Source organism: Chiloscyllium punctatum, chromosome 7 (assembly GCF_047496795.1).
Source record: "Chiloscyllium punctatum isolate Juve2018m chromosome 7, sChiPun1.3, whole genome shotgun sequence".
NCBI classification, from domain to species: domain Eukaryota; kingdom Metazoa; phylum Chordata; class Chondrichthyes; order Orectolobiformes; family Hemiscylliidae; genus Chiloscyllium; species Chiloscyllium punctatum.
Window position 1 is genome coordinate 24,099,971 of NC_092745.1, and position 19,942 is coordinate 24,119,912.

The window sequence follows — 19,942 nt, forward strand, 5'->3', positions numbered from 1 at the left end:
GATGTTTGACATTCATGTTCAACATTCGATATTATATGCAGATGCAGAGTAAAATGCAACGTATTAATTTCACATTTCCTGAGAACAAGATTATTAATTAGTCCTTCTGAGCACACATCACCAAATCCAAACTAACCTTGTCTCTAGTTTGGATTACAACACACTCTTCCAGCTGGCTGATACACACTTCTGTAATTTAATTTTCACAGCATTAGCAGACACTTAGTTTATGCAGTTTAGATGTAACGTGAGAGAATTCAGTATTACTGCAGCACCAACAATAACAATTTTCCACAGCATAAGATAATCAAAATTTGCACGGCAGAACACACCAATGCTTGTTTCTCATTGCTAAGATCCTCCCAAACCGATTCTGTGGGATCTGAGGGACATAGTCGGTGGCATTATTAGTGACAGACTTAGAGAAGACGTTCATTGAGGTTCACCTCGACGCTCAGATGATCTGAAGAAATGTCCAGGACGTCTGTATCCTCGTTCTACCAGGATAAGCATAACTGTATTCTCTTTGTTCCCTCACTCTCAACGTATATCTGCTATCGCACCTACCCCCGAACAAGGCTTATGCTCTATCTCCAAATAATGTTCATGTACTTCCAATCTCACTGTTGAATTCAGCACCTTCCTTCCATCATTTTGTCTGTCGCCCAAGCAATACACCCACACCAATAACACCTTATGGATTCTGCACTGTGGACTGACTCCCTCCAGTCAACTCACCTTTCAGCAACACCTCCCCCCCACCACCACTACCACCTACAACAGTACGAACAGCTAATTCCCCACTTCCCTTTCTCCCATTCCAGGATAAACAGCCTGGATCAAGACATAAAGGGCCAAGCTGGGTGGGGGAGTGTCCGATATCCGTTCCCTTTCCCCCCTCCCCTCTCCCCGCCAAGTTGGTAGGACCCTTGCACGAGCTGGAGAGCGCCGAATGAATCGTATGAAGATTCTGTAATATCCACCTCCTACCAACTGAGTAAGAAGCAATGTTTTATGGAGGGCAATTCTGACTTTAACCGCTTTGTCTTTTCCGCTGCTTCTTTCTCTCCCAAAAGAACAAATTCTTCTCATTGCAGAAAGATGCAGACACAGAAATACTGAGAGACATATGTAAACACCACAATATACAAACACTCACAGCACATGCAACGAAATGGACCAGCACACATGTAGAGGCATACAGAGACATACACAATCACACACAAACAGACTTAAACAGATAAAATGCAGAGGCTAATACACGGAAGAACAAATGTATACACACAAATACACAGACACACAAACACATTTTCAAACACACACGCACGCACGCAGATACTCAGAAACGCAGGCACTTGTGTCTATAAGCCAGAGATAGACAGGTTTTTGTAGAATAAGGGTACCAAGTGTTATCGAGAGAAGTCACTAGAATGATGTTCAGAAATCTCTAAGCCAATATTAAATGACATTCAGCTTCGATGGGCCGAATTGCCTAATTCTGCTCCCTTTGTTTTAATGCTCGTGTGGTGTTATGCTATCTGGTATTCTCTTCCTGGGACAGGAGCGGAGAATGAGTTTAATACATATTTGATTGGAAAGAGTCAGTGGTAATGTTGGACAGGTTTAGAGGGCTGTATAGTCTAAGTCTATTCCTAATTATTCTGTTTTTATGTTTCAAAAAAGGTGGCAATTTGATGTTAGTTTAAAACAGTTTTAAAATAATGTGTCCTGCAATGAAATAAGGACGCTCCTTTTCCTTTCGTGTTATGCTATCTGTGGTGCCCTGTTCCTCAGAGAGCAGTAAAAACGTGGTTTTTTAAGCTCGTCAAGGCTGGCCTCGAATGATCTTTCCTGGACAGGAGGGTCAATGTTTATTGGGAACAGACCAGAAGATGGTCACAACATTCAGATCAGCCCTGAGCATTCGGAATGGTGCAGTCGAATGGCCAACTTCTGCTCCGATCCATGAAGTTAGTCTGCAGATGTAGCAAGTGGTATGAAATGATGTTGTTTCTGGGAAAAAGGGTATCGGGTTTAATCGTAACAATGTTTTACTGCATCTGGACAGTGAGACTGCAGATGCTGGAGGTCAGAATCGATAAATGTTGCCCTGGAAAAGCACAGCAGGTCAGGCAGCATCCGAGGAGCAGGAAAGTCAATGTTTCGGGCATAAGCCCTTTCATCAGGAATGTGCCCTAAACATGCCTCTCCTTCTCCCTGTACACACGTTCCTGGGAGGCCTTTTGATAAGAAGCATTACCAGTTGAGGTATTGGATGCGAAATCTTTTTGAACCATACACGATTTGGTGAAAAAATTAGCTGGATACATATTTTATCTTGTTAGGGTGTTTGAAACTACAGAATAAGTGTTAAGAATAAAATGTGTTGATTGATAAAAATGCTTAGGCGTGTGCTGCACATTTTAAAGAGAGTAAAAGTTGGCAAGGACTTAACAAACACAGAGTGTGCTGAATTATTTTTTAAAAAGTAACATTTGTCTGAAAGAAGCAGTTGAGCTGAGTGCTATGATATACAACAAATTCGATTTCGGCCGATCAGTTTAACTTACGCCCCAAGAAACCAAAATCCAAACGAATTTGAATTTTAATGCTATAAAACCAATGAGACATTCTGGTGTTTTGTGGTATAAAATCGGGCATTTTGAACAGTCAGCCAGGGCGGCAAAAAGCACTAATAAATGCAGAGTGCCTGCAGAATCGCTCTTTGACAGGTACCTGTTTCTATGAAATCTGTGCAGTTGAAGACCGAAGAAAAGACCCGGGAAAACCTACAGATGAAGATTCACAGGAAAATCGACATAACTCGCTGGGGGTTTTGAAGTTCAATTTTTTATTTGTAAATCTTAATCGGGTGGTTTTATTGGATCAGTACATTGCTGTAGAGTGGGAAGTAGATAAACTGATCAGACCAGGATGAGTACAGTGTGGAAAGTTGTTTAATGTTCTCTTTTTTTTCTTGGAGTTAAAGAATAAACTGTTATTGCTTTCGATAGATAGTGGGATTTGGTCGTTCTTTGTCTCTCACACTTTTACAAACTATGCGGCGAGGTGATTTTTTTCTGTGTGTCTGGTTTAAATTAGCAGAAGGGCTTCACAATCTGTCGTAACATTAATTTTAACGCAGATATAATGAAGACATCAACCGATTCCTTTAAATTATGCAGGCACATGTAAACATGCCATGAAATTATGCCGCTAGGATTTTGTTTTTTTTGCTCAGAAAAGGCAATGTGTACAACAGCAGTAATGATGCATTTGTATATAGGATCTTATCATCCATTGCAGAGAATTTTCAAGGAAATCACACGTGGTCCTTTTTGGTGTTCAGTTGGCATTATTGCATAATTTAACACAGGGAGGGATAAAAATTTTACCTGCCACAGAAGCAGCAGCCTCGTGCCCCCCTCTCTCATTTTCTTCCACCTGACAAGAGAAAAAAAATCCTGCGTCATCTTTACCAATCGTGTAGGTTTCCTGATGAAAGATTCTTTGGCATCTTTCCACTATCTGACGTAAAGTGAATTGAACCAAATCCAACTGTTCCGGGGAGATAGCCCATTACAAGCAGCTTGTGTGAGCGGAAGAACTTCAGAGGACAGAATGACATTTGGGACATTCTGTCATCTTTCCATTTGTTAAGAGTTCAGCTATTAAAGAACTCTGGAAAGCTTTCTTTTTTTTGTTTTGTCTTAAAATGTGTGTGTTCATGTGTGCATGCAGCGGCACGTTTGTGTGTTTGTCACATTTCTCTAGAAGGTGAGCCAGGCTGACACTTATATCATTGGCCTTATCACTAACCTTTGAAATTTCTTGTAACCAGTGGAGGAGTCTGCCTGCAAAAGGAATCAGTGACCCTGTAACATTGGTTGGAACACGAATGAGAAATTCTGAAAGAGCTGTAAAAGTGGGAATTCCCTTTCCCAGAAGTATGTGATGTCTAGGTGTTTGTATTGAACAGGGAAATGAATGAATGGAAATGGTGCATCCAGAAAAGTGCTTTTAAGACAACAAACAGATCAGCTACGAACTTAGTACCTGGTACAGCAGTGGCAAAGTGGTTAATGTCCCACTCCTGCTCCTCATTCAAATGTTCCAATGTTCTATACAGCCCCACACAGGAGCAGATGGAGGCCACTTGCACCAAATACCTGGTTCACAGTAACATAGGATATCATTCAGTTCCTCCAGACTGACACACACAGAATGGTGTTGGTTGGAAAATGCTATTGGGTAATACAAGCTGGGTTCGAAAGACGCCTCTGGCCTCTTTACAGAGTGTTTCCGCTCTGCAACCTGCGGTTCATTTGTTGGTCATGCCGTGGACCCAGGTTACAGCCCAGATTGAATTCAGCCCACAGACATCACTCAGAGATGATACACAAAATAATTTGCGCTCTCTGACTGCAACATTCAGGAAAATTACAACCATTAACTTTCCAGATACCAGATATCAGGACATAAGGAACAGGATGAGGTAATTCGGCCAGTCAATCCTGCTGTGCCATTGTATACCATGATGGCTGATCCACTGTTGGTAGCAATTCCATTCAATTCCCAATTCTTCACACCCTTCAACAAAATGATAGTGGGCAAAAAACAATCTACCTCCACTGCAACTACTTTCAGTGATCTCTATCCCCGAACTCTCTCATCCAGATAGTTCCTGACATGCATTACCCTCTGTGAGAAGAAAACACTCCCCACACAGACACAATAACCTATTGATGAGTTCAATAGAGGTGAACACAGGAGCCCAGCTAAGAGTGGCAGACCCTGATATGGTATTGACTCAGTATGGTATCAATAAACGCTGACTAAATTAAATTTAGTGGGCATCAGCCACAATATCTCTTCTGGTTGGGGTCATCCATAGCACAACCGAAGATATGCGTGATTTGTGGACATCAATCCTTTCAGTTCCAGGGCATCACTTCAAGACATCCTCAGGGGAGCTTCCTTAACACAAACAGCTCCAGCTGCTGCATCAATCCTTTCCACCACCATAAGATCAGACGTTGTCATGGTCACTGAAGATCAGACAATATTCAGAACATTTTGTACACTGTCAGCTCCTGAACCAGTCTGCGTCCATATGCAGCAAGACCCGGGCAACATTCAGGCTTGTGCTGTTAAAGTGTCGGTAACATTCATGATACAGCACGGCCAGATACTGCACATTTCCACAGTTAAAAGAGGAGCTCATTCAGCATCTCAATGTGGTTGCACCCGGATATGAGGAAGTAATTCAGGCCATCGAAACGAATGAACAAGAAGAGGGACAAACCATTCAACCCTTCTGCCTGGTCCACAAGAAAAGTAGTCTCGTCAGTGCATCTAACTGCTAAACAGGAACGTGAAAAGTCCAATCAGACCCTTGAGCATGTTCCATGCGACCTGGACGAGAACATTCATCCCCTCAAGGGCTTATGCAGAAAAAGGAGGATGTAATTGATGCTCCAACGTGACGAACAAAAGGAGCAGAGACTGCACTCAGAGACGGCTCCATGATGTTCCTCGTAGCCCATTGCATGTGGAACGTGTGCCATTTTAACATAGTTTCCTGGCAGTGAGGAGAGAAGCCAAATATTTTGTGCGAAGTCTCAAGGAGACATCTTCCCCCTCCGAGAAGACAGACCCGTGTTCTCCATCCAGGACAAAAGCTGTTGGGAATAGTTAACTGTTTTGGAGTGAAGGTATTTTGGCTGCTGTCGGGATTGTGGATAACATGACGTTCTGTGCAGAATCACACATACCGAATGCACTATATTAATGTCGGAGACAGTATGCAAACCCTGAACCTGTCTCTGTCAATCGACATGGAGAGTGGGGCTGAAGTAGGAGAAACATTCTCAGAGGCACTTAAACTATTGAGAATTATAACCCGCGTAAACATACCAAACAATGGAATTTATCACGTTCTTCGTGTGTGTTTAGAACATAATGAGTGATTGTCCATTCCCCTCAAGTTTCAATGCAATTACCTTTTATTCAGTCACAGAGCTACAGATTAATCTTCACTCCTCATGGTACCATGATCCTGGTGATTAGTCTGTTGACACTCTTTCACACTCTCTCTGTGACGAGGAGATCATTCCCTATAAAGGAGAGAAAATCTGCCCACAATACCCTAAATACTGCCTCAACAACACTCTCAGGGATGATCATAATAATTCCCTTTCTTCACTTTGCCGTCTCTGTTTCTTCCCTGTGGTGTGAAAAAGCCATTCCTTCTCTATGCCCTGAGACTGACGTGAAATTTACAAGTTCTTTACGTCTGTACATCAACATCAATAAAGCCAACACCAGAGATGGAGATGAACATCACTCTTGTGAAGAACTTCAAAGATATAGAATACACCTAAAACAAGGAATGGTCACCTCCCCCAGTGGAAATGAGCTGTGGGAATATGGTAAACAGGCAGAGGAAGGAGCTATCTTTCATTTGTTGTTCCCTCACGGGATGTGTGCAGCCCTGGTCAGACCAGCATGTTATACCGATCTGAAACTGGGTGGCTGGTTCAGCTGTTCCACAGGACAGTAAAGAGTAAACTACATTGCTCTGGGATTGCAGTCACACAGAGACCTGTCCAGGCAAGGATGACCCATTGTCTTCTCAAAAGGACATGAGGTAAGCAGATGGGCTTTTTCTCACAAATGATAATGGTTTCATATTAATTATATCAATTTCTTTCATGAGATGTCAATGGATTATTATTCGATGGCAGTAGGTTAAGGGTCATTGACTTGAGTACTATACACTGTCTTACATCTGACAGATTCTGTGCAGAGAACAAGTTAAACATCTCAAATGCAATTATTTTGTAGTGGACACGTGGTTTGAAGAGACCTGATGAAACAGCTGTATCGGATTTAACAAAAACACAAACGATGGTTCATTCAGGAATTGCCCTGAGGCTGAGGAGACGACTGGGATATCATAATGGGGGTATTGGACAGGATTGGTGTGTAGGGAGGATATGGAAATGTAAATTTGTGCAGGACAAAAAGGATTATGGAGTTTGAGTTCCTTCTCGCATATCAGTGAGTAATTTGTAAATAGTAATTTGCTTTATATATTTTATAAGGAAAGCAATTTTTGATTAGAACTGAAGACATTGATTGCCATTTCCTAATATTTACATATCACGAGCAGAAATTCAGTTCAACCCAGTTTAACAGTCAAAGAGAATGACTTACTAGGAACACCAACTATAGTGAGGATGGGATAGTAATCCTTGAATAATCCAAAGGATTTCCTGGATCCGCCATGCTAATGATATCCAAGGCTGAGAAAGAAAGTAAAGACCCAAGTATAAACTCCTGTTCATTGTTGGAACATTCCAGTCTAATGTTCACAAATTCTGATCCATCGTTGGAACATTCGAGTTTAATGTTTTCAGATTCTGATCTCTCCTCCCTTCACTTTGGAGCTGCTGATCCCTGTTAGTGTTGTCGGTGATACACCCTCTCACACTATCGGATAATACATTGACTGAGCCCATTTATCGTTTAACGATGGAAACTCTCCACTGGGATAATTAGAATCCACAGAGATTGACAATAATCACAGTCGGTGAACAATTAGTTCCAGTTAAACCCTTTCAATTCAATATTAATTTTATTAAAATTCAAAATAACGTTTAAAATTTTCACAGTCCGCATGGGATATGTTGGAGTGACTGAGGGAAGGGATGTTGGAGATGGCAGATTGTTTGTGTGTAATCATTCAATCTGCCTTGGATATGAGAGCAATGACAGAGAATTGTTGGAACATAAACGAGTTTCTCCATTTATCAATGGAAATTATAGCCTGAAATTATTGATCAGTGATTATATTGATGAATTAACTCTTATAGCCCAAAATCTGATGGGAAAATGTGCTTAAGAAAACATGGATTATAACAGGCAAACTGCATGGATATGTTAACAGAGAATTGTACATGACAAATACAATTCAGGTTGTTATTTGAGGATGAGAAGGCGCAAGTAAGGGTCATGCTGTTGTTATTATTGATTTCAATGAACTCTGATAAAGTATCATTTATTAGACTTCAATTACTGTGTGATTATGACATTGGGGAGGAGACAGAAATCAGAGAGAATTGGAGGAAATGGCTGCTGCAACTGGAGGGAGAGATAATGATATTGCCAGTGTACAGTTTTGAAACGTGCCTCTTTATAAATCATTAGGTCAGAATCATGATGCAGCTATAGTAAGGGATGAGGACAGCCAACATTAACCATAAGACCAGAAGACATAGGAGCAGAAATGTTGCCTTTCTGCCCATTGAGTCTGCTCCGCCATTTGATAATATCTGTTAAGCTTCTCAACATCACTCTCCCGCTTTCTCCCCATAACCCTCGGTCTCCTTGACAATCAAGAACCTATCGAGCTCAGTCTTAAATATACATAATGACCTGGTCTCTCCAGAATCTGTGGCCGTTAATTCCATCGATCCACGACTCTCTGGCTGAAGAAGTTTCTCCTTATCTCTGTTCTGAAAAGTCTTCCCTTTATGCTGGGATCTCGAGTCCTAGTCTCTCCTATCAGTAGAAACATCTTTCCAACATCCTGCCTGTCCACGTCATTCAGTATTTGGTAAGTTTCAATTATATGCCTCAGATAATTCGAAACTCCATCAGATACTGACCCAGAGTCCTCAAATGTTACACATATGTTAAGCTTTTCATATGAAAACCATTCCTATGAATCTTCTCTGAACATCCTGCAGTGTCAGTTCATCCTACCTGAGATACGGGGCCCATGACTGCACACAATGCTCCAAATGTAGTCTGACCAGAACCTTATACAGCCTCAGAAGTATATCCCTGCTTTTATATTCAAACCCTTTTGAAATGAATAGCTTCATTGTATTTGCTTTCCTTACTACTGACAAACTGCAAGTCTATCTTGAGAGACTCCTGGACTAGAACTCTCAAGTCTCTGCACTTCAGACTTCTGATTTTACTCTGAATATTGAAAATAGTCCATGCCTCTTGTCTTTCTGGCAAAGAGCACGACCACACACCTTTGCACACTGGACTCTATCGACCAGTTCTTTACCCAGTCTCCCAAACTGCCCACATCCTTCTGCAGGCGAAGGTGAGGACTGCAGATGCAAGAGATCACCAAAAGTGTGTTGCAAGAAAAGCACAGCCGGTCAGACAACATCCGAGGAGCAGTAGGTTCGACGTTTCAGACATAAGCTCTTTGTCAGGATTGAGGAGGGTGGGCTAAAGGGTGCTGAAAGATAAATAGGAGAGGGTGAGGCTGGGGTGATGGTAGCGTGGAATGCGATAGTTCAAAGAAGGTGGATTGTGATCGTGAAGGACAGGGAAGATGGAGAGATTGGACAATTCAAAGGGACAGTGCGAAGTTGGAGTGTTCGATGTGAGATAAGGTGGGGGAAGGTGAAATGAGGAAATTGGTGAAATTGACATTGATACCGTGTGGTTGCACGGTCCCAGGGTGGAAGATGAGATGTCGTTCCTCCAGGTGTTCGGTGACTTGGGTTTGGCAGTGGAGCAGCCCCAAGACTGGCATGTCTTTGGCGGATTGGGAGGGAGAGTTTAAGTTTTCGGCCATAGGGTGGTAGGGTCATTGTGTGTGTGTGTCTGTGTGTGCGTCCCAGTGATGCTCCCTGAAACGTTCCAAAAGTTGTCATCCTGTCTCCTCAATGTACTGGAGACAGGGGAAAATGGACAAAGTACAATGTCTACGGGGTGTGGAAGGATCCTTTGGTGCCTTTGATGGAGTTGAGGGGGAAGATGTCGGCGCACGATTTACACAACTTGGGATGGAAAGGGAAGGTGCTGGGAGTGGATGATGGTTTGGTTGGGGGGGTTGGGGCGTGGACCTAATGAGGGAGTTGTGGAGGGAATGGTCTCCGCAGTATGCTGATTGAGGAGGGGGGGAGAAATATATCTCTGGTGGTAGGGTCTGACTGGAGGTGGCAGAAAGAGTGGAGGATGATGATTCTATCTGGACGTTGGTAGGGTGGAAGTTAAGGGCCATGGCGGTCTATCCTTGTTGTGGTAGGAAGGGTGGGGTCCAAGTACAGAGGTTTGGGAAGCTGAGGAGAATCGGTGGAGCAACTTTCTGCAAGCTCACTACCTCTTCAATGCTCTCAGAACCTCTTCATATCTTTTCTACTGTCTGAACATCAAGCTGTCGGTGGCACGGTGGCTGAGTGGTTAGTACAGTGTCAGGGACACAGCTTCGATTCCCACTTCGGGTCAATGCTAGTTTGGAGTTTGTGTATTCTCCCCATATCTGCGTGGGTTTCCAGCTGCAGTCCAAACATGTGCAGATTAGGTGAAATGGGTATGGTAAATTGCCCAGATATTACGTTATTAGTCCCCAGAAAATGGGTCTGCTTGGATTACCCTTCGGAGGGTTGGTGTAGGACTTATTTTGCCAAAAGGTCTGTTTCCACACTCTAGTGATTCTAATACTAAAAATTAGCCAAAGTCCCCTCAGTTCCTTCACCTAGATCGTTAGCTGTATAAGGTGAAATTTGGTGCTCCCAACACTGAGTCTTGTGGAACAATGCTTGTCACTGACTGCCATCGTGAGATGGCACATTTTACTCTTACTCTCTGCTGGCTTCAATCGATGCTAGCATGTTGCCTCTGACACCATGGATCCCCTTTCTCTATAACCTCCAGTGTAGCAATTTGTCAAAGGACGTCTTGAGGTGTAGGTAGATAATATCCATTGGCTCCCCTAATCTGCATAGTACTTCCTCAAAACATTCTAGTATGTTTGTCAGGCATGACCGCCCCTTGATGCAACCAGGCTAACTCTGCCCTATTTTGCCATCTACATCCAAGTATTCAGAAATCCCATCCTTCATGATGGATTTCAGAATCTTACCCACAACTGAGCTTAGGTTAATCAGTCTGTAATTTTCTGTCTTCTGCCTTGCTCCCTTGTTAAACGGGGTGTCACGTTCGAGATTTTCCAGTCCACTTTGCCCTTTCCTGATTCTAGTCATTCCTGAAAGATCACAACTAACGCTTGCACTACACCTTCAGCTATCTCCCTTACAAGGCTTGTGTGTAGTCCCTCTGGTCCAGATTATTTATCTGCATTCTGGCTGTTCAGTTTTCTAATCCGTTCTCTTTGGTGATGACCACCATACTCCGTTCTTCCCCTCACTCTGTTGATTTTTTTGGGAAAGTAATCCTGTCTTCCACTGTGAAGACTGACGCAAAGTTCCTCAGCCATTCCTTTGTTCCCTACCACGACCTCTCTGGCATCATTTCCAATATCTACTTTTGCCTCTCTTTTGCACTTTATATATCTAAGTGGCTAGCTTACCTCCTTATTTAATTTTCTCCCTCCTGAAACATTTTTGTTGCCCTCTGTTGGTCTTTATAAGCTTCCCAATACTTTGGTTTCATACTGCCCTTCACCACATTATATACTTCTCTCCTTTGCTTTGATGCTATCCCTAACTTCCCGAATCAGCCATGGTTGCCTCATCCTCCCTGTACCATGCCTCTTTGTCCTTGCAATGTATCTCTGCTGTGTCTCCTAAGTTACTCTGAGAGCCTCCTGCCATTGCTGTTCTACTGTCTTTTCTGCAAGACTACTCTCCCAGTCAATTCTACCCAACTTCTCCCTTATGCCTCTGCAGTTGCCTTTATTCAGCTGAAGTACTGTTTCCTCTGATTCTATCTTTTGCCTCTCAAATTGTAGTATAAATTCAACCATGCTATGTTCGCTACTTCCGACGGCTTGCTTCAATTTAATGTCCCTTATCTAGTCTGCTTCTTCGCACAACACTAAATGCAGTATTGCCTGTTCCCTCGTGGATTGCACCACAAGCTACTCAAAAAATATCTTGTAGACATTTCATGAATTTCCTTTCTTACAATCCACTACCAATCTGATTTTCCCATTCCCCCCGAATGTTGACAGCGCCCATGATCACTGTAATCTTGCTTTTCCTACACATCTTTTCTATCTCCTGATATATCTGATGGCCCAGCTCCTCACTACTATTTGGAGGCCTGTATAAGACACCAACTGTCGTTGCTTTAACATTGTGCTTCCTCAATTGTACATATGCAGATGCTACACCATCTGACCCTATGTTATTTCTTGCTATTGATTTAATTTCATTTCTTACTGATAAGGCAACCCCACCTCATCAGCCCACCAGCGTATCTTTTGGATAGGGTGCATATCCTGGAATATTTAGCTCCAAATCCTGATCCCCTTGCAGCTATACCTCCGTGATGCCCATCACGCCATACCTGCCAATTTCGATCTGGGTCACGAATTCATTTATCCTATTCCTCATACTGCATGCATTCAGATATAACGCTGTCAGTCCTGTATTAACCATCTCTCCTCTCATTGTCATTCGTATTCCAGTGTGCCAGAAGTTTGTTTGTTAATCATTTCTAGATACTCTATCCTATTTATGTCTGTAATGGAGACTTTAATAATCTATCCTGAATTCTGCACTTTTACCTCCTCTTTTAATTCAGGTTTCTAATTATCCCTATAACTGATTCCTGTTCCCCCACTCCTATTCCATTTACATCTCTGTCTATCGCCCTAGTTAAGCGATTCATTCAGACTCTGGTCCCAACATGGATCCGATAAAGGCTGTCCCATCAGAACAGGTCCTTTCTTCCCCAGAAATGATATGTGTTTATTCAACACAAAATACAGTGACAAAATGATTTTCTCGACAAACCAAAATATGAAATGTACAAAGAGATAAGATTGTTAAAATACCCTCATGATATCGATCTATATGAAGTGAAATGTGGATTACTAAATCGTGGAAGTGGTGTGCAAACTTTTTCAGTCATTACTTGACCCACAACTGAGATGCTGATTTCCCCTCTGACAGTGATCCACCTCACTGAGATTCTCTGGCTCAGTCTCTCGCACAGTGTCTCAGGGGGTTATCAGTTCCTGCTATTATTGGCACAGTCTCTTTAAATTATTCCACCTTCTCTCTGGAGCCAGTCAATTGGTCTATTGGATTCTGTTTAGATTTCAGCCACTCAACTCTGTGATATTATAGAAGATAAATGATCTGGGATCACAACCAGTATCAGCATGGTGCTCACAGGGTATGGCTCCCAAACAAAGAGCTTGTGGTTCAGGGGAAATGTTTAAATAAAACTTCCATCTTCTGTCTATTTCTCCTCATGCTGTCTCCTGATCTATCTAATTTCATCCCCATTTCACACCCCTTCATTTCTCAAGAACTCTGTCACTCCGTTTTCTCTCCTCTCTGTTCATCTCCCTTGACATTCTTTCTTTCTATTTCATTCTCTCTCTCTCTCTCTCTCTCTCTCTCTCTCTCTCTCTCTCTCTCTCTCTCTCTCTCTCTCTCTCTGTCGATCTCCAACAACTCTCTCTGCGTTCTAATTGCGTAGTTGGCGAGCTCGTGGATGTACGAAGGACTGAATGGCTTCCGTCTGTGCTCTACTAATTCTGTGGTGCTCTGACCCACAATAAAAATGTTAGGTGCCTGAAGGGACAATCTGATTCAGCTTGTGACACAGGTCACAATCATCCATTATCTCTTTCTGTTCTCTGGTATACAGCGACTTCAAAATATCTGTTCAAATAAAATAGTTTCCCTGCTCTACGTATTCTATGATTCTAACTTTAACAGTGAATAAATCACGAACAAACTGAACAATCACTCTGTAACTAATTAGGTTTTCCGGAAAAAAAAATACAAGACTTTCCTGATATGCCGTTTCACTAATGCAGATTCCCATCATAAATCCATTATTACTAAGAGTAAAATTAAAACTTAGTCTCTCAAAGTTCATCCAGAATGGAATCTCTTGAAATCTCTGTATCTTATTCCCTCGTCTTTCTCTGTCTGAAATGCCTTCTCAGTTGTTTTCTGGTTTCAAGTAAATTTGCTCAGCGTGTTGTGTACCTTTATTGATGGATAGGGCTTTTTAGACAGAGCATGGAGATTTTTTGTGAGACCCCAATATTTCTTTCACAGATGACACTTCCCTGTCATCGTTTTTTTCAGCTAGCAGTGCACTCTCCCCTCCTGTCCAATTGCCTCTCTGTTATATATATCTCCTTGACACAAGAAATTCTTAGTATATGATTGGTTTCATATGATCAACGCTATAATGGATCCTTAATCTCCAAGTGCCGTTTTAAGTTGATTGGCAGCATTTGAACTGTTGCCTGGATAGACAAGCTGCTTGGGCCTGATAACTGAACGGGTTTGATCCATTCTGTCAATTGGGAACCTGCAAACTGCTTACCCACAGACATTTGTTCTTCAGTTTAATCACCGAAAAGCACCTTACCTTTTCAAAGGTCATCATGGTATTGGCCAAAATTTTGCAAGTTCGCCGTTTTTACCCACCAATAGATTGATATGCACACTGATACCTCCACCTCTATATTAATAGTCCGATCAAAAAATCCTGATGATGATTTTTAAAAATCTCTTATTTCAAAACCAGGCAACTGTCGATTCTTCTCCATATTCCTGTCTTCTTTTCTTATTCTTGGGGATTCTGCTTTCCAGGTCTTTGGTTGATAAAGTTCCCTGTCAGAGAGCAGATCATTCTGCTGCCAGGCTGGACTTGTTAGCGGCTAGCTGCTCTTTGCTGCTCTGGCCAACTGTTCAAAATGTTTGATATTTATACCCCAAAAGATTGGATTGTTTCATTGGTTTTAATATCGTAAAAACACTAATACAAACTTGATTAGCATTTGGCATCTTGGCACATGATTTAAACTGATTGACTGAATTTGAATTTGAATTTGTCTCATAGCAACCCAGATACTGTTTGACCAAATATTACATTTTTAATTTTTCCAGTACTCTGGCCAGCCTTTCAACTCTCTTGAAAGTATAGTACACTTAAAAATTCATAACACTGTCCACGCTATCTAACCCTCTGATTATCTTATATAGATCAATTCAGACAGCTCTCATCCTTCTTCTCTCGAATGAAAACAGCGACAACTACCTCAGACTTTCCTTATAAGACCTTCCCTCAACATCAGGCAACATCCTTTTAAATCTCTTTTGAACCCTTTCCAAACGTTCCACGTCCTTCCTGTAATGCAGCAAGTAGAAATATACAGTACTCCAAGTGCGGCCACATCGGAGTTTTGTGCACCTGCAGTATGATCATGTGGCTCCAAAATTCTATCCCTCTTCCAATAAAAGCTAACATACTTTACGCCTTCTTAACAAACCTATTAAACAGATTGGCAACTTTCAGTGATCTACGTACATTGACACCGAGATCTCTCTTCTCATGGACACTGCAAAGAATCTTACCATTGGCCCAGTACTCTTTATTTATTTTGCTACTTCCAAAATGAATCACCTCACACTCTTGCACATTAAACTGAAGTTGCCACCTCTCAGCACAGCTCTGTAGTTTACCTATGACCCTCTGTAACCTGCAACATCCTTCACCACTATCCACACTTCACCAACCTTATTATCATCATTAAATTTACTAACACATCATTTTATGCCCTCATCTCGGTAATTTATTAAAATGACAAACAGCAGTAATCCCAACAAGTTCCTCTGTAGGAACTACAGTTTTTAGTGTAGTTTGTGAAAACAGAAAACATTGCTTTTATGCCTTTGCCATTTTTGATTTTTTCTTCGTTATCGTGTCAGTTTCATCCTGCAAAGATCCATCACTTCCTTTCACTCTGCGATTCTTTTTTATGTACGAGTGAAAGCTACTGGTATCAGTATTTATGTTTCCGTTCATTTCTTGTCATAGCTTTTTTTAATGTTATGTGTTAACCCTTTGCTGTTTTTTTTTGTTTTTTTTCATCAATTCACAGGAAGAGGGCATTGCTGCGTAGGCCATCATTTATTGCCCATCCTTGATTTCCCAGAGGGCAGTTAGGAGTTATCTACATTGTTGTGGGTCTGGAGTCACATATCGGCCAGACCAGTAAGGATGACAGTGCCCTTCCCCATAGGACATTAGTGAATCAGGTAAGCGTCTCCTGACAATCTATTCATGTTCACCATCAGTTTGTTAATCCCAAATTTGAAATCAAATTCCACCATCTGCCATGGCAGGATTCGAACCCAGCTCCCCAGAACATTATCTGGGTGTCTCGATGATCAGTTCAGCTGTAATGCACTAGGCCACCGCCTTACCCAATCCCCGGAGCATTACTTACTTGTGCAGTATGATTTGCCCGAGTGTTTGCACTCATGCTGTCATTCCTTATCTAGACATGGATAAATTTTCTGTGTCATGCAATTCCTCTTCTCTCACAAATATACTTTTATTGAGACGTATTTAGTATCCCCTTAAGTATTTGCCAAATTTCTTCATTTGTCCTGACTTTGACTGTTCCCCACCCCCCACCAACACCTTCCTTAGGCCACTGTAAGTATCATTACCCAACACTAAGGCTCTCTCGTATGTGACTCTGTTCTCACCAGTATGTTGTGGTCATTCTTTTCAAGAGGATCCTTTCCTGCAAGATCGTTTTTCATTCCTTGCTTATATCAAATCTAAAGTACCCTGCTCTCTGGTTGGCTCCATGACATGTGTTCTTAGAAACAATCCTTCATATACTTTACGATTTGTACTTGGAGCCTACCCTTTGCCAAGTTGATTAATTGATTCAATATGCACGTTTATCCCACCGTTGTTAACTTGTCATGAGCCCTCATCATTTCCGACCTCAGAAGTACTTTGGGGAGACGGTGGCTGAAAATTACTCTTCCCAAGAGGTTTCTTCAGTTGTTTCTTATTTGCACCTGGACTGATTTTAATTTTGTTCCCTCGTGCCAATATCACTTCTTAATATAGCCTTGATATCATCCTTAACCAATACATCAATTCCACCTCCTTTACCTTCATGTCTATCCTTTCGGAATACCGAGTACCCATGGACAGTTCACTGTCCAGTCCTGATCTTCCTGTAACCATGTTACAATCATCCTTACCAGGTCATACCCATTTATCTCTGTATCTACTGCCAGCTCATCAATTTTATTCCAAATACTGTGTGCTGTTAGGCCTAAGGATTTTAAATAAGAATTTTTTTCGATTTATTTTTCCCCTTTAATAGTTTCTTGAGTCGAGCTTCCTGATCTCACACACCTCACTCCTTCACGAACCCCATACATTCCATCTTCATTTGTTAATCGCTGAGATACATCTCGAGCATTTATTCCAATCTCCAACTCACATTTTGGACTGATTTGATTCCTTCTCGCAGCATGGTCATGAGACTGACCGTGCCTGATGTCCTACTCACCTCTACATTCTGCTCCGTTCCTGACCTGCTGCTTTTTTTTCCCAGCCTCCTGGTTTATTAGTTTAAATCCACCCAATTTGCACGCGAAAACCTCCCCACTAGGATGTTGGTGCTCATCCAGTTAAGATGCAATCTCTCCATTTCTTAAAGCCCCACCTGTCCTGGAAGAGGGCCCAATGATCCAGAAATCTGAAACCATCGCCCCTGAACTGACTCTTTTACCATACGTTAATCGTTACCTAATCCTTACCTCTTTTACACGAGGCATTGGGTGTAATTCAGACATTACAGAGAATTGTTTTTTTTTTCTCTCTCTCTCCCTCTCTCTCTCTCTCTCTCACACACACACACACACTTCATTACTTTGAAGAAGAATACCTGGAACCTTATAAATAATCAGAATGATAAATGGAATTAAGAAATTCGTTAAAGGTAGGATGCGAGAAATTAGAGTAATGAAATTACTCCTGATTGATCAGAACAGACGAAGATGTGAACTTATTGCAGTAGTCGAAATTATGAAAAAAAAACAGGGTAAAATAAGAATACTTCGATTCTCTTAGCTGGCATTACAGCATCCCAGTTTCAAGATCGTCGGCACAAGACCTTGGAGTGAGATAAGGCAAAAGTTCTGTATTGAGAGAGTTGTTAGGATTTGGAATGCCCTTCCTGGTAGATTTGTGAATGAAGACTCAAGAGGGAAATGGATATATATTTGAACGTTCCGAAATTAAAGGGCACAGTGAGAGAGGGGGTAAATGGGAGGATTTGGGAGACACTTCACAAGCTGATGTATACACAGTGGCCAAATAGCCTCCTTGTGTACATTAAAGTTCTGTTCTCTATCGTGTACAGATGCAATCAAAGCCAGTTTCATGATTATTTCCAGCTGTAAATGTTGGCAAATATCTGATCATTTTGCTGCAGCATAACCATTTATAATGCAAGTATTGCAAGGTCAGTTTGATTATGAAGTCTAATTAGTCCTCAGCACACGAATATTTTAAATTTTGTATCCCAACAAATAAAACAAATATTTCCTTTGCTTTGCCACAAAACTCTTATGAAAATGTCTGACTGTTCACTCATTCCGATGTATGTTCTTCATTCTTTTTCTCATTTCATATTAAATACCATTCATTCTGAAAATCGCAAGGTTTCAAATTGTTGTTCACTTCAATTTAATAACAGAAATCATTTATTTAATCTAATATTCTCTGTTCATATTGAATTATTGTCATTTTTCAATTGTTGGTAAAGAACTGAAGCTCGCACATTTAGTGAGAAATTAAACTGATCGATTATGTATAAATATGTAAGAACGCAATTTCTATATGACTGTTCAATCGTTTTCTCACTCGAAAAATACAATCATTCAGAAGCCAACGACTTTCCAAATGTTGGAGCAACGATGTATTCATTTGAATACTGACAATGAGGAGCGAGTTCTTAGAAGTTTTGTAGCTCAGCTTGAAGTTTTGGATGTAGGCTTCTTCGCTGAGCTGGGAGGTTCATTTCGAGATGTTTTACCATCTTCATCTTCAGTGGGTCTCAGTGGAACCAACGCTGAAACTGCCTGCTTTCTATTTATCTGTTTGAGTTTCTTTGGGTTGGTGATGTCATTTCCTGTGGTGATGTTATTTCCTGTGGTGAAGTCACCTCCTGCTCCTTTTCTCAGGGGTGATAGTTGAGGTCTAACTCGGTGTTTTTGTTGATAGAGTTCAGGTTGAAATGCCATGCTTCTCGGAATTCTCGTGCGTGCCTCTATCTGGTTTGTCCCAGGATGGATGTGTTGTCCCAGTTGAAGTGGTGTCCTTCCTCATCCGTATGTGAGAAGACTAGTGAGAGAGGTTGATGTATTTTTGTGGTTACTTGATGCTCATGTATGCAAAAGCATGTAATTGTGATCAGCACTATAGTCAGATAACATGTTGTTTGCTCGAAATTAAATAAAATATACAATCTTTATTTTTGTATCATAAAATGTTGGCAGGAAATTATATTTTAGTTCCATAAATATAAGATCAACCTAATTGTTTTCAGAGGTGAGGCAATTATTGTTTGGTTGAACAATGATATTTCACACTTTTGTGAATCATAATTCACGAACATAGCAAATATCTGATTTTTTCAGATCAGATTGCAATCATAACCTACATTGAATAAAGACTTTAAAAGATTTGAATTCAGTCACAGCTGCCAGTGATACTGGGTAAGACATTTGGCTGTTCTCAAATGAATCCAGAGAGCTTCCACCTGGGTCAGGGCAGTCATTCAAACATTATTTCACAACAAATTATTTCGATTTCATCTTCGGTCTGAGCCTTGACTCAGGGCAGATGAATGGACATGGAGTGTCAGAATCACATCGCACAAGTTAATTATGGTGATGATATCTGGCCTGCCTCCCCAACTCCAAGCATCTGCTATCTGGACCAGACACTGGGAAAATACGTTAACAAGTTGATAGTATTCTGCAGCACTTTGTGTCTCGCAAAGAAAGCTCCAAAACCGTGTCCAATAAATGTCACCTTCACATTCACCAGTATACAAATAAAATTGTACATCTCTGTTGATGGACAAAAATTAATACATGGGTCAACCAACAAAATCTATCTGAAGGAAACAGCAGCAAATGACAGTCCAGAA